General features: G+C 37.4%; 1 pseudogene across 1 annotated transcript; it reads left to right on the top strand.

Annotated features, from left to right (window-relative positions):
- The first annotated feature begins 683 nt into the window (after positions 1 to 683).
- LOC308262928 (T-complex protein 1 subunit epsilon-like) lies at positions 684 to 2,291 on the top strand (annotated as a pseudogene). The gene has a single exon. The product of its transcript is annotated as a T-complex protein 1 subunit epsilon-like (transcript).
- Positions 2,292 to 12,531: the final 10,240 nt, after the last annotated feature.

Here is a 12,531-nt window from a genome sequence, read left to right as displayed (position 1 = left end):
TTCTCAGCTTTTCGTGGAACCTTCTCCAAAATAGACCACATACTGAACCACAAAGCAAGTATTTTTTTAATGTATTTTGATTTCTAGCTGGGCGTGGTGGCGCATGTTTGTAATCCCCGTGCTTGGGAGGCTGAGACAGGAGGATCACACGGATTTGAAGCCAGCCTCAGCTACTAAGTGAGGCAACTTAGTGAGACCCTGTTTCCAAATAAAATAGAAAAAAAAAAAAAGTCTGGGAGTATAGCCCGAAGGTAGAAAGCCTCTGGGTTCCACCCTCAGTACAACACACACAAAAAAAAATGTATTTTGATTTCTTGCATTTTTTCAGATCATAATGAAATGAAAGTAGCAAATCAACATCAAAAAGATCTAAAGAAATAATACATGGAGACTGAATGATACACTCTTGAATTAGTATTAGATCATATTAGAGACAAAATAAAGTAAGAAATAAAAATTTCCTAGAATTGAATGAAAATAGAGACATTTCTTACTAAAATCTATGGGACACTGCAAAGGTGGTTATGAGAGAAAAATTTATAGCATTGAATGCCCACATAAGAAAAACAGAAATTTATCAAATATATAACCTATGACACACCTCAGGGACCTGACAAAAACAGAAATGGAGTGGTCTCCGCCGGTTGTAGGGAAGTAACTCCTACTGCTACATCCTGGCGTCCATGGGGACTCTCGCCTTCGACGAACATGGGCGTCCCTTCCTCATCATCAAGGATCAGGACCGCAAGTCTCATCTTATGGGACTTGAGGCCCTCAAGTCTCATATAATGGCTGCAAAGGCTGTAGCAAATAGAATGAGAACATCACTTGGACCAAATGGGCTGGATAAGATGATGATGGATAAGGACAGCGATGTGACTGTAACAACGGTGCCACCATTCTAAGCATGATGGATGTGGATCATCAGATTGCCAAGCTGATGGTTGAACTGTCCAAGTCCCAGGATAACAAAATTGGAGATGGAACCACAGGAGTGGTTGTCCTGGCCGGTGCCTTGCTAGAAGAAGCTGAGCCCCTGCTGGACCGAGGCATTCACCCCATCAGAATCGCTGATGGCTACGAGCAGGACACCCGCATTGCCATCGAGCACCTGGACAAGATCAGCGACAGTGTCCTTGTGGACCCAGAGAACACGGAACCGCTGGTCCAGACCGCGAAAAGCACCCTGGGCTCCAAAATAGTTAACAGTTGTCACCGACAAATGGCCGGGATTGCCGTGAATGCGGTCCTCACCGTGGCCGACATGGAGCGGAGAGACGTTGACTTTGAGCTCATCAAAGTAGAAGCGAAAGTGGGTGGGAGGCTGGAGGACACCAAGCTCATAAAGGGCGTGATCGTGGACAAGGACTTCAGTCACCCACAGAAGCCGAAAATAGTGGAGAATGCTAAAATCGCAATCCTCACATGTCCATTTGAACCACCGAAACCAAAGACAAAGCACAAGCTAGATGTGACCTCTGTGGAAGACTATAAAGCTCTTCAGAAATATGAAAAGGACAAGTTTGAAGAGATGATTAAACAAATTAAAGAAACTGGTGCTAACCTAGCTATTTGCCAATGGGGCTTTGATGATGAAGCCAATCATTTACTTCTTCAGAACAACCTGCCCGCTATTCGTTGGGTAGGCGGACCAGAAATCGAGCTGATTGCCATTGCGACGGGAGGGGGGATCGTCCCTAGATTCTCGAAACTCACACCGGAGAAGCTGGGCTTTGCTGGGGTTGTCCAGGAGATCTCGTTTGGCTCAACCAAGACAAAATGCTGGTCATTGAGCAGTGCAAGAACTCCCGGGCCGTGACCATTTTCATTCGAGGAGGAAATAAGATGATCATCGAGGAAGCCAAGCGCTCCCTCCACGATGCGCTGTGTGTCATCCGGAACCTCATCCGCGACAATCGCGTGGTGTACGGAGGCAGTGCTGCTGAGATCTCTGTGCTTTGGCAGTCAGCCAGGAGGCGGACAAGTGCCCCACCCTGGAGCAGTACACCATGAGAGCTTTTGCAGATGCGTTGGAGGTCATCCCCATGGCCCTGGCTGAAAACAACGGCATGAATCCCATCCAGACCATGACTGAAGTCCGAGCCCGACAGGTGAAGAACAACCCTGCGCTGGGGATCGACTGTCTGCACAAGGGCACAAATGATATGCAGCTACAGCATGTCATAGAAACCCTGATTGGCAAAAAGCAACAGATATCTCTTGCAACACAAATGGTTAGAATGATTTTGAAGATTGATGACATCCATAAGCCTGGAGAATCTGAAGAATAATGAAGGTTTAGAGTAAAATGTAGCAAGATCCACTACTGTGGTTAAATAAATGGGTGTCTTGTGATGCAGCTACATTTATATATTATTACATTTCTTTTTCAGATACTGTAGATGCTGTAATAAAAGTAGCTGTTTGATAACCATGGTTTCAATTGTTCAGAGCTGTGTAATTGTAGGCATTCTGTCTCACAAGTTTTTGTATTCATTAAAGAGATTTCTTTAAACAACAACAAAAAATAAACAATTGGACTAACTTCAAACCCACTAGAAGGCAGGAGACAGAGCTGAAATCAGTGAAAGAAATCAATAATGACAACAACAAAATATTGTTACCAAGATTGACAAACCCTTAGTCAACTTAACCAAATGAAAGAGAGAATCAACCCAAATTATTAAAAAGAGAAATCAAAAAGGAGACATAAAAATGGATAGTGGAGCAAATCCAGAAGATCACCAAAAACTATTTTGAAAATTTTTACTCCAAAAAACTTGAAAATACAGAAAAACTTAACAAAGTTCTATAAGCATACAATCCACCCAAATTGAACCCAGAAATGATAGAACCTAAATGGACCAATAGCAAGCAAATAGTAAGAGTAGTAAAAAGTCTCTCATTAAAGAAATGTCCAGGACCAGACAGATTCCCAGCTGAATTCTATAAAACCTTTAAAGAAGAACTAAACCCAATATTTCACAAGTTAACCCATAAACTTGAAAGAGGGGCTTCAGATAATTAAGGAAAAACTTCAGTGGAGCCAGGGAGGTGGTCAAGGGGAAGGAGATGGTGGAGTGGGAGGAGAAATGAAGGAATTACTTCCATTGATATTATGTACATTGTAAGACTACCAATGCCAATCTCAATATCATGAATGGTGAAGGAAGGGAGTGCTGGGGAAAATCCCATCATGTTCTGTGTGCACGTATGTTGCTATCACCGTGACCTTCATTATAATTTGAGTATAATGCACCAATAAAAGTATATCAAAATATTTTAGGGATTATTTAGCCCTAAATAAAAGTGTAGATTACTAAATTCTAACTCACAAACAATTTGAAAAGCCAAATTAATTTCTCTATATTGACTTAGGGTATAAGTGGAAAACTTTTACCTTGAGAAATGGTTACTAAAGTTCAATTTTCACAGAGGTTTGGGACTCAATATTGTATCTATAGCATACATTTTCTGATGTATAAAATCTTAGTCTGAGAAATTAACATGAAGTTATACCATACTTATGGCATTCTGGATTACTGGATAGAATTAAACACAATTTATTTCTGAAAGAATCAATGGCATTTGGCTCAATGGACATCATACTATGCATGTAAGAGTGCTTCAGTATTGTAAAATGGATCAAAATAATTCATTATATCGAGAAGACCATGTGAACTAATTTGACAAAATCCTACATCCTTTTATGATCACAGACTTGAAAGCTAAGAATGTAAAAATACATTCTTGGTCTTAAAAAGGGCTGCACAAAATAGTATAGTTAATATATATGTATCTAATAAAATATATAAAGGTGAAATGCTGAATACCTTTTTCTAAAATCACTTACTGCTTTATCCCTATGGGAAAAACGAGGATATCCTCAACATCATACAAGAAGCCCCAGCCAGTGCAACAAGGAAAGAAAAATAGCAAATAAATTAGAAAAGAAAAAATAAAACTTTCATCATTCTTATTCACAAATTACATATTGCCTCTGTGTGTGTGTGTGTGTGTTTTAAGTATTCTGTAAAATAAAAGAAAACCAAGATATTCTCAGTACTAATAAGTGAGTTTCCAATGTCACAAAACACAAAATCAACACAAAAGCCAATTATAGTTTCTTTTTATAGTAATGAGTAATAGCAAACCAATTTTAAAAATACAACTTACATTAGGTCTTCTAAAAAGATAAATTTAGGTAAATGTGTAGCCAATCATATATATTCTATCTGTATACTATAAATTACAAAATGCTGATGAAAGACATAAAGAACCTAAGTAAATGGAGAGATTCATAATATTCATGGATTAGGGAATCAGTATAGTTAATATATTAATATGTCAAAAGTATTTTAGGAACAGTTTAGATGTTGCTGAATAAGGTGTTAGTGAATTTGAAGAAATAATAATAAGATTAATCCAAATTGAAAAATAAAAAGGAAAAGAGCTGGTGAGTACACATCTGTGATACCTGTACTCAGGAGGCTAAACAGGAGGATCATAGGTTCGAGGCCAGTTTCAGCAACTCAGTAAGATCCTGTTTCAAAATAAATTGATGGCCAAGTGTGTGGCTCAGGGATAGAATTCTCCTGGGTTCAATAGTAAGTACCACAAAGAAAGAGTGGGAGAGGGTTAAGCCAGGAGTGGTGGAACTCACCTATAATTTCAGTATTTGGGAGGCTGAGATAGGAGGGTCACAGGTTTGAAAACAGTGTTTTGGAACTTACAAATTTAGTAAGTAACTTTGAGAATTTTTTAAAAATATAAAATAAAAAAGGACTTGGGGTACATCTCAATAATAGAAGCTCAATGGACTCAATACCCAGTACTGGGGAGGGTGAAGGGGGAGAAGAAGAAAAAAAGAATAATCATTTTATTTATTTATTTATTTATTTATTTATTTATTTATTTATTTATTTTTGGTGCTGGGGATGGAACCCAGGGACATTCTACATCCAGCCCTATTTTTTTATTCTCTTTTTTTTTTTGGTGGTACTGGGGTTCCCAGAAATCCTTTTACCTCCAAGCTATACTCCCAGACACCTATTTTTAATATTTTTATTTAAAAACAGGGTCTCTTAAGCCAGCAAGTCTGGCTTCGAACCTGCGTGATTATCCTGTCTCTGCCTCCCAAGTGCGGGGATTACAAGCGTGCACCACCATGCCTGGTTTTTTTCTTTATTTTGAAGCAGGGTTTCACTGAGTTGCAGAGGGCCTCACAAGTTGCTGAGGCTATCCTCGAACTGCAATTCATCTGTCTCAGCCTCCCAAGTACTGGGATTACAAGCATGCACTACCACACCCGGCAGAATAATCATTTTATAAAAAGAATAAGATCCTCCGTGATCTGTAAAGAAACAAAAAGTGATATATACCAAATTGGAATCTCAGAACAAAAGAATGACTGTGGGGAAAGAAAACATACATAAAAATTAGGGGCCAGGCATAGTGCCACACCCTTGTAATTCCAGCATTTGGGAGGCTGAGACAAGAGGATCATGGTTTGCAGACAGCCTCAGCTACTTAGTGAGGCCTTTGTAGCTTAGTGAGACTCTGTTTCAAAATAAAGAATAACTGCTCCTGGATTCCACCTCTAGTACCCCCCTAAATATTAGATCTAAAAAAAGATTTAAAAAATGCATCCATCAATCTACACTTATTCCATGTCAGAATAGGTCATAAGGAAACTGATAATTATCTGCCAGAAAAGAAAATAACACAGTAATTAGATTAAAAATGTTACTTTACACTCATTTGATCAAAACAGAAATGACTGTAGACTTACATTTAGAAACTGTACATTAAGAAATAAAATAAGAACTTTTTTATTGAGAGAAAATTTGTCTAATCAGAGGTGAATTAAAATTATTTTTAGGAAATCCACAATATGTGAGAATTTATTACAATATACCTTCCTGATAAGAAATGTCAAAAGAAATTCTTTATAATGCCAGAAAGAAACTTGGATGTACACAAATGAATGAAAACAAGCTTTTTTGTTTTTATTTTAAAATTTTATAAGAGCTAATTAGCTGTTTAAAGCAAAAACACCTAAAAATTCATTGTGTTCTTTATAACATATATAGAAGTCGAATATATAAAAATAACAGAGGGCAGATAGGGGAAATAGCAAACTGTTGTTATAATCCTTTTCTGTGCAAAATAAAAGCAATATTATTTGAAAGCATTTTTACTAAGCTAAAGATATGTATTATAAGCCTTCAAGATAACCCTAAGAAAATAGTAAAATGGAGCCTTAGATAAACAGCCAATAGTAGAGATAAAATGGTTTGCTAAAAAATACTCACCCTCTCCCACTAAAAGGGAGAAAGACAAGGAATATATGGAACAAATAAAAAACAAATGACAAGATGGCATATTTAAACTTAACCTATTCACAGTAATAGTAAATATACATGATCAATACCAATTAAGAGACAGAGATTAGCAAACTGGATACAATGCAAATCCACTTACCTGTAGTCTATAAAAAATTAATTTCACATATAAAGAAATAGACATATTGAAAGAAAAATAACAGAGTGGTATATATTGATTATCTATTCAGTAGTCCCCTCCTTTCATCCGTAGGGGAAATATTATAAACCCCTAGTGAACACCTAAAACCATGGATAGTACAAATCTCTATATACACTGTGATTTTTCTTATATATGCATATATAATAAAGTTTAATTTATAAATTAAGCCCTGTAATAGATTAATAACAACTAACAATAAAAGAAAACAGTTACCATGTGCTATAATAAAAGTTATCTGAATGTGTCTACTCCTCTCCCCCTTAAGATACCTTACTCTACTGTACTCACTATTCTTGTGATGCTGAAGATGACATAATGCCAGCATACTGAAATGTTCAATGTCTACAAGGTGTGATAAAGTGAGGTGAATGGTTCAAGCATTGTGATGAAGCTTCAAGGTCCAAATAAGTGTTAGTTAAACTCAAGCAATACCATATTGTCAGTCGGTCTGGTAACCAAGACGGCTGGCCACCAACTAACTAATGGAAGCTAAGGTGTTATTCATGTCCCTCATTAAACAGAGCAGAGCAGCATGATAGTCCTCACACTACTCAGAATGATGCAGCTGGAAACTTATGAATTGCTTATTTCTTAAATTGTCTCTGTAGTATTTTTGAGCCACAGTTGCATGCAGCAAACTGAAACTGAAGAAAGTGCAGTGCCAGGTAAGGGGAAACCACTGTACCAACACAATATACCTAATTTCAGAGCCAAGTGTGCTGACAGGAATAAAGAGGAGAATATACATAGCAAAATTATTTATGATGACTAAAATCTAGAAATATCAAATGATCATTAACAAGCAAATGGATTAGAATGCTTTTCTTATAGGAAGTATTAATTTAATAAAAATAATCAATAATCATTGCGTAAAAATGGATACATCTCAGAAATTTTATGTTGTAATAAAGATACCATATATAATAGTATACATTATGTGATTCCACTTATATAGCACTCTAGAAATATTAATTACAACAAATCATTACAGAAAGCAAACTAGTGGTTTTATGGTTCCAAGGATGATGGTAGGTAGATATTGACCAGAAAAGGCTCAAAGAAACTTTTCACTTGGCCTTTTGTTTTTGTTGCCTTTAAGATTCTCTGCTTGGCTTCTACATTAGTCATTTTTACAGTTATGTGGCATGGGGAACCTTTTCTCTGATCCTGTCTAAAGGGAGTTCTATAAGTTTTCTGGACCTGTGTATCAACCTCTTGCTCTGTGTTTGGAAAATTTTCTGCTATTATTTCTTTGAAGAGATTATTAACCCTTTGGTTTCACCTTCTTTTCCCTCCTCTATTCCAATTATTCTTAGGTTAGCTCTCTTAAAGTGGGCCCATATTTCTTCAATGTCAGATTCCTGCTGTCAGATTTTTTTCTAAGTTATGAATTATGCGTTCATTTTTGGAGTGATCATCTTCTAGGAGGGAGATTCTATTCTCCATGTGGTCTAATCAATTGTTTATAGTTTTAATTGATGCATTTACTTCAATGATAGCATCCTTTATCTCTTTTAGAGTCTCTCTAAATTCTTTTCAAAACTCCTGTATTATTTCTACAGTTATATTCCTGATTTGATCTTCTGGATGTCTCTGAATTTCTGTGTTATCAGGTTCTGATAATATGGGGTTGTGGGCATTCATTACTCTATTGTTCCTCTTTCCCATGATTTCAGAAGTTTGTGCCTTCTCTGGGTTCTTCCTCGGGTCACCACGACTTTAATTAAGGTGCTCTGGATCTCGAGTTTGTGGTAATCTCAGCTGCCACTACTCCTTTACTGGGTTGTATTGTAAAGTGTCAGACCCAGGGAGTTAATCGAGGCTTCATGAAACTGTGGGGGTGCCAGGCTGAGCGTTTTCTCATGGGGAGCTGTTACTTGGGTGTGGTATCTCTGCCACCACTACTCCTTCACTGGGTTGGACTGCAAAATCTCAGACCCAGAGAGATTATTACTACCGCGCAAGTCCCTGGGGATTTCTCCGCCACAATTTTACTCATGGTTATTGTGTGTGCTGTCACAGGCGTGGTGGACTCACTGCAGCTGCTGGCAATATGGCACCACTGCCACGTCCTCAGCCATGAGGCTGGCGTATTTCTTTTCTGGATTTGAGCTCTGTTCTGAGTCCCTGGAAGGCGTGATGAGCTTGGCCACTGGGAGTTTTAGATGTTCTTTGCACTGAAAGAACTGCTAAATTATACCCAAATGATCCGTAGCTGCTCACTTCAGCTCATTGTTTACCTTTCCACTCTGTAGCCTGGTGCTGTGAGGCATGATGGCGCCAGTGTATCTCTGCAATTCGGGCTGGTTTCTTTTCTGTTCTCTGGTTGTTCTTCTAAGTCTTCTTTTTCTCTGTCTCTTGTGTTTACATTTTTTTATTTCTCTGCTGATAGTGTTTTCTGGCTATGAAAAGTGCTAATTTTGTGGCATTAGAGATCCAGTGTTAACAGGACTCGTAAACACTGCTTTTCTCGGTCACCATCTTCCCGGAAGTCTCAAAGAAACTTTTCAAAGTGATGAAAATGTTCTACATCTTGATTTGGGTATATAAATCTCTCATGTGTGCACTTAAAGTGGTTGCATTTTACCACAGTTAAACAGTATTTCCAGTCATTTTTGAAACAAATGAACTAGAGATTATAGAACTAAACAAAAATATGAATCAGTATAATTTCCAAAGATGCAATTTTGAAAACAATATCCAAGCATAAAATAGTACAAAAATTTTTATTGACTAATGTATTCAAATTTTAAATACAAATGAGTGTTTAAGAATACTTGGAGTTGGTAATGCTCTTCAAAAGAGCAAGGGTTGCCTGGTGTGGTGGCGCACACTTGTAATCCTCGCGTTTGGCAGGTGGAGAAAGGAAGATCGCGCAGGTTTGAAGCCAGCCTCGCTTGCTTAAGAGACCCTATTTCCAAACAAAAAATTAAAAAGAGGGCACCAGACCAATGCACTCAACAGCCCACCAGGCTCCAGAGAGGAGCAGAGGACAGCAAGCCAAGGTGAGCTGCTGTGGATAAGCCGGGAGGAATTTGGCAGATTTTTTGGCACAGGGAACATCTAAAGCTCCCAAAGGCTGGGCTCAGCACACCCTGCAGGGACCCAGAAAAGAGCTCAAAACCAGAGAAGAAATACGCCAGCCTCACGGCCGAGGGCATGGCAGTAGTGCCATATTACCACCGGTGGCAGCAGCAGCGAATTCACCGAGTCCACTACAGCTCCATCAGCGCACTCAACAACATTGAGTCAAATTGCGGCCCCTAGATGAGAAATCCCAGTACTGCACTCCCAGGGACTTGACCCAGTGGGGGAATGGCAGTGGCAGAGTTATCACACCATAGGAGAACACTCAACCTGGCACCCCCCATGGTCTAAAGCAGCCTTGATTGACTCCCTGGATCTGAGACTCTGTGATACAAAGGAGTAAAGGAGTAGTGGGAACTGAGATACCACAGACTCAAGATCCAGAGCACTCTAAGTGAAGTTGTAGTGATCCAAGGGAAGAACCCAGAGAAGGCACAAACTTTCAAAATCATGGGAAAGAGAAAAAAGAATGAAGCAATGAATGTCCTCAACCCCACAACATCAGAACCTGATAAAACAGAAATTCAGAGATTTATAGAAGATCAAATCAGGAAAATAACGGTAGAAATAATAGAAGTGTTTCAAAAATAATTCAGAGAGAGCCAAAAAAAGATAAAGGATGCAATTAATGAAGTAAAGGCCTCAATTCAAAGCATGAACAACTGATTAGACCATATGGAGAATAGAATCTCGCTCTTAGAAGATGATCACTACAAAAATGAACGCATAGTTTCTAATTTAGAAAAAAATATCTGACAGCAGGAATCTGACATTGAAGAAATATGGGCCCATTTTAAGAGAGCTAACCTAAGAATAATTGGAATAGAGGAGGGAAAAGAAGGTGAAACCAAAGGGATCAACAATCTCTTCAAGGAAGTAATAGCAGAAAATTTTCCAAACATAGAGCAAGAGGTCGATACACAGGTCCAGGAAAATTATTGAACTCCCTTTAGACAGGATTGGAGAAGAGGACCCCCATGCCACGTAATTGTCAAAATGACCAATGTGGAAGCCAAGCAGAGAATCTTAAAGACAACAAAAAGAAAGCGCCAAGTGACATTCAGAGGCAAACCAATTAGAATCACTCCAGACTTCCCAAACCAAGTCATGAGAGCCAGAAGGGCTTGGAGTAACATATTCCAAACTCTGAAAGAAAACAGCTTCCAGCCAAAAATTTCCTACCCAGCAAAACTTCCTATCAAATTAGATGGGGAAATAAGAAGCTTCCATGACAAACAGAAACTGAAGAAATTTATGTCTTCAAAACCAGCACTAGAGAAAATACTCAAAGAGATTAACTACAAAGAAGAAATAAGTAACACACACCAGAACCAGAGAAACAAGATTTTCCATCCAACAGACAACTAAGATTAGTTATCTGTGGAGATTCATTATTTATGTTAGTCTTTTACCTATCTCTAAATTGTATTTTTTGCTTTTATTGTTGCTAATTTTTAGGATTTCTATTTGGAATATTAATATACCTTCAGATATAGCATTTGGAAATATTTTATCCCATTCTATCAGTTACTTTTAACTCTGTTTACATTGTCTTTGGATATACAATAATTTTTTTATTTTTTAGGGAGTTTGTATACTCTTCTGTTGCCTGTGCCATTGATATCATATCCAAGAAATCACTGCCAATTTCAATGTTGTGAGGTTTTATGAACCAGATTTTCTCCTAAAAGTTTATAGTCTTAAGATTTATATTTAGGTCTTTTATCTATTTTGAGTTAATATTTGTATATGTGTTAGGTAAGGGCCCAATTTTATTCTTTTTCATGTAATGACTATTTTTCAACAATTTTTAGTTAAAAGATTATTATTTCCTACACCAAATGTTCATGGAAACCTTGTCAAAAATAACTTGACAATATGTGGAAGAATTTAGCTCTAGGCTTTTATTTAACTCCAATGGTTTATATACCTGCCTTTATAATGGTACTACACTGTTTCAATTATTGTAGCTTTATATGGTTTGAAATCAGAAAATATACACCTTCTATCTTTGTTCTTTTTCAACATCATATTGTGTATCTAGAGTCCATATTCCATATCAGGATAGATTTTTTCTGAAAAATAAATAAATAAATGTATGATAATTTCATCTAAAAAAAAGAAGAAAATATTCTATGGTAAGAAAGAAAGCAAAAAGAAATATTGAAATGTTATCTATAAGTTATCAAAAGCTTGTTAGCAGACAAATGAAACTGTTATGTGAGATTATCATTGTTAATTTTGGATAAATTGCTATAATACTAGATGTCAACCACTAAGCCAAGCATGGGAAGGGGGGATGGGGAGGGAACAGGGTGGGGATCGGGGTTAGCCCCTCCCCAGGGGCTAACTGGGCAATGTGTGTATGTATGTCTACAAAAGTTTTTTTTATCCCATTATGATGTATGAATACAGTGTACCAATAAAAATAATAATAATAAAAAGAAAATAGGTCTGGGAGTATAGTCCAGACGTAGAAGGGTTTCCATCCCCAGTATCATAAAACAAAAAAAAGAGCAAGGCTTGAAAACTATGAAAGTGAGAACAATAGTTGGGTTTAAGAATGGGATGAAGTCTGATGAATAGAGGAGTGGTCAGGTTTCAAGCATACTTGCTGTTTCTTTTCCTTGTCCTGCATGGTGTTCACCTGATGTTCCTGCTATAATAATGTAAGCTGTTGGCTTTATTCATTCTCCTTTGTATGTATTATTTTTAAAGTATATATAAAAATTCAGCACTAAAAAATAAATAACACAATTAAAAAATGAACAAGCGATATAGACACTTCACAAAAGAAGAAATTCAAATGGCCAATAAATGTATGAAAAAATGCTCACCATCATTGGCAATCAGAGAGATGCAAATCAAAACTACCCTGAGATTTCACCTAACTCCGAC

Source organism: Muscardinus avellanarius, assembly GCF_963383645.1.
Source record: "Muscardinus avellanarius genome assembly, chromosome: 5".
NCBI lineage: Eukaryota > Metazoa > Chordata > Mammalia > Rodentia > Gliridae > Muscardinus > Muscardinus avellanarius.
The sequence above is the reverse complement of the archived record's forward strand: the minus strand, read 5'-3'. Positions and strand labels throughout refer to the sequence as shown.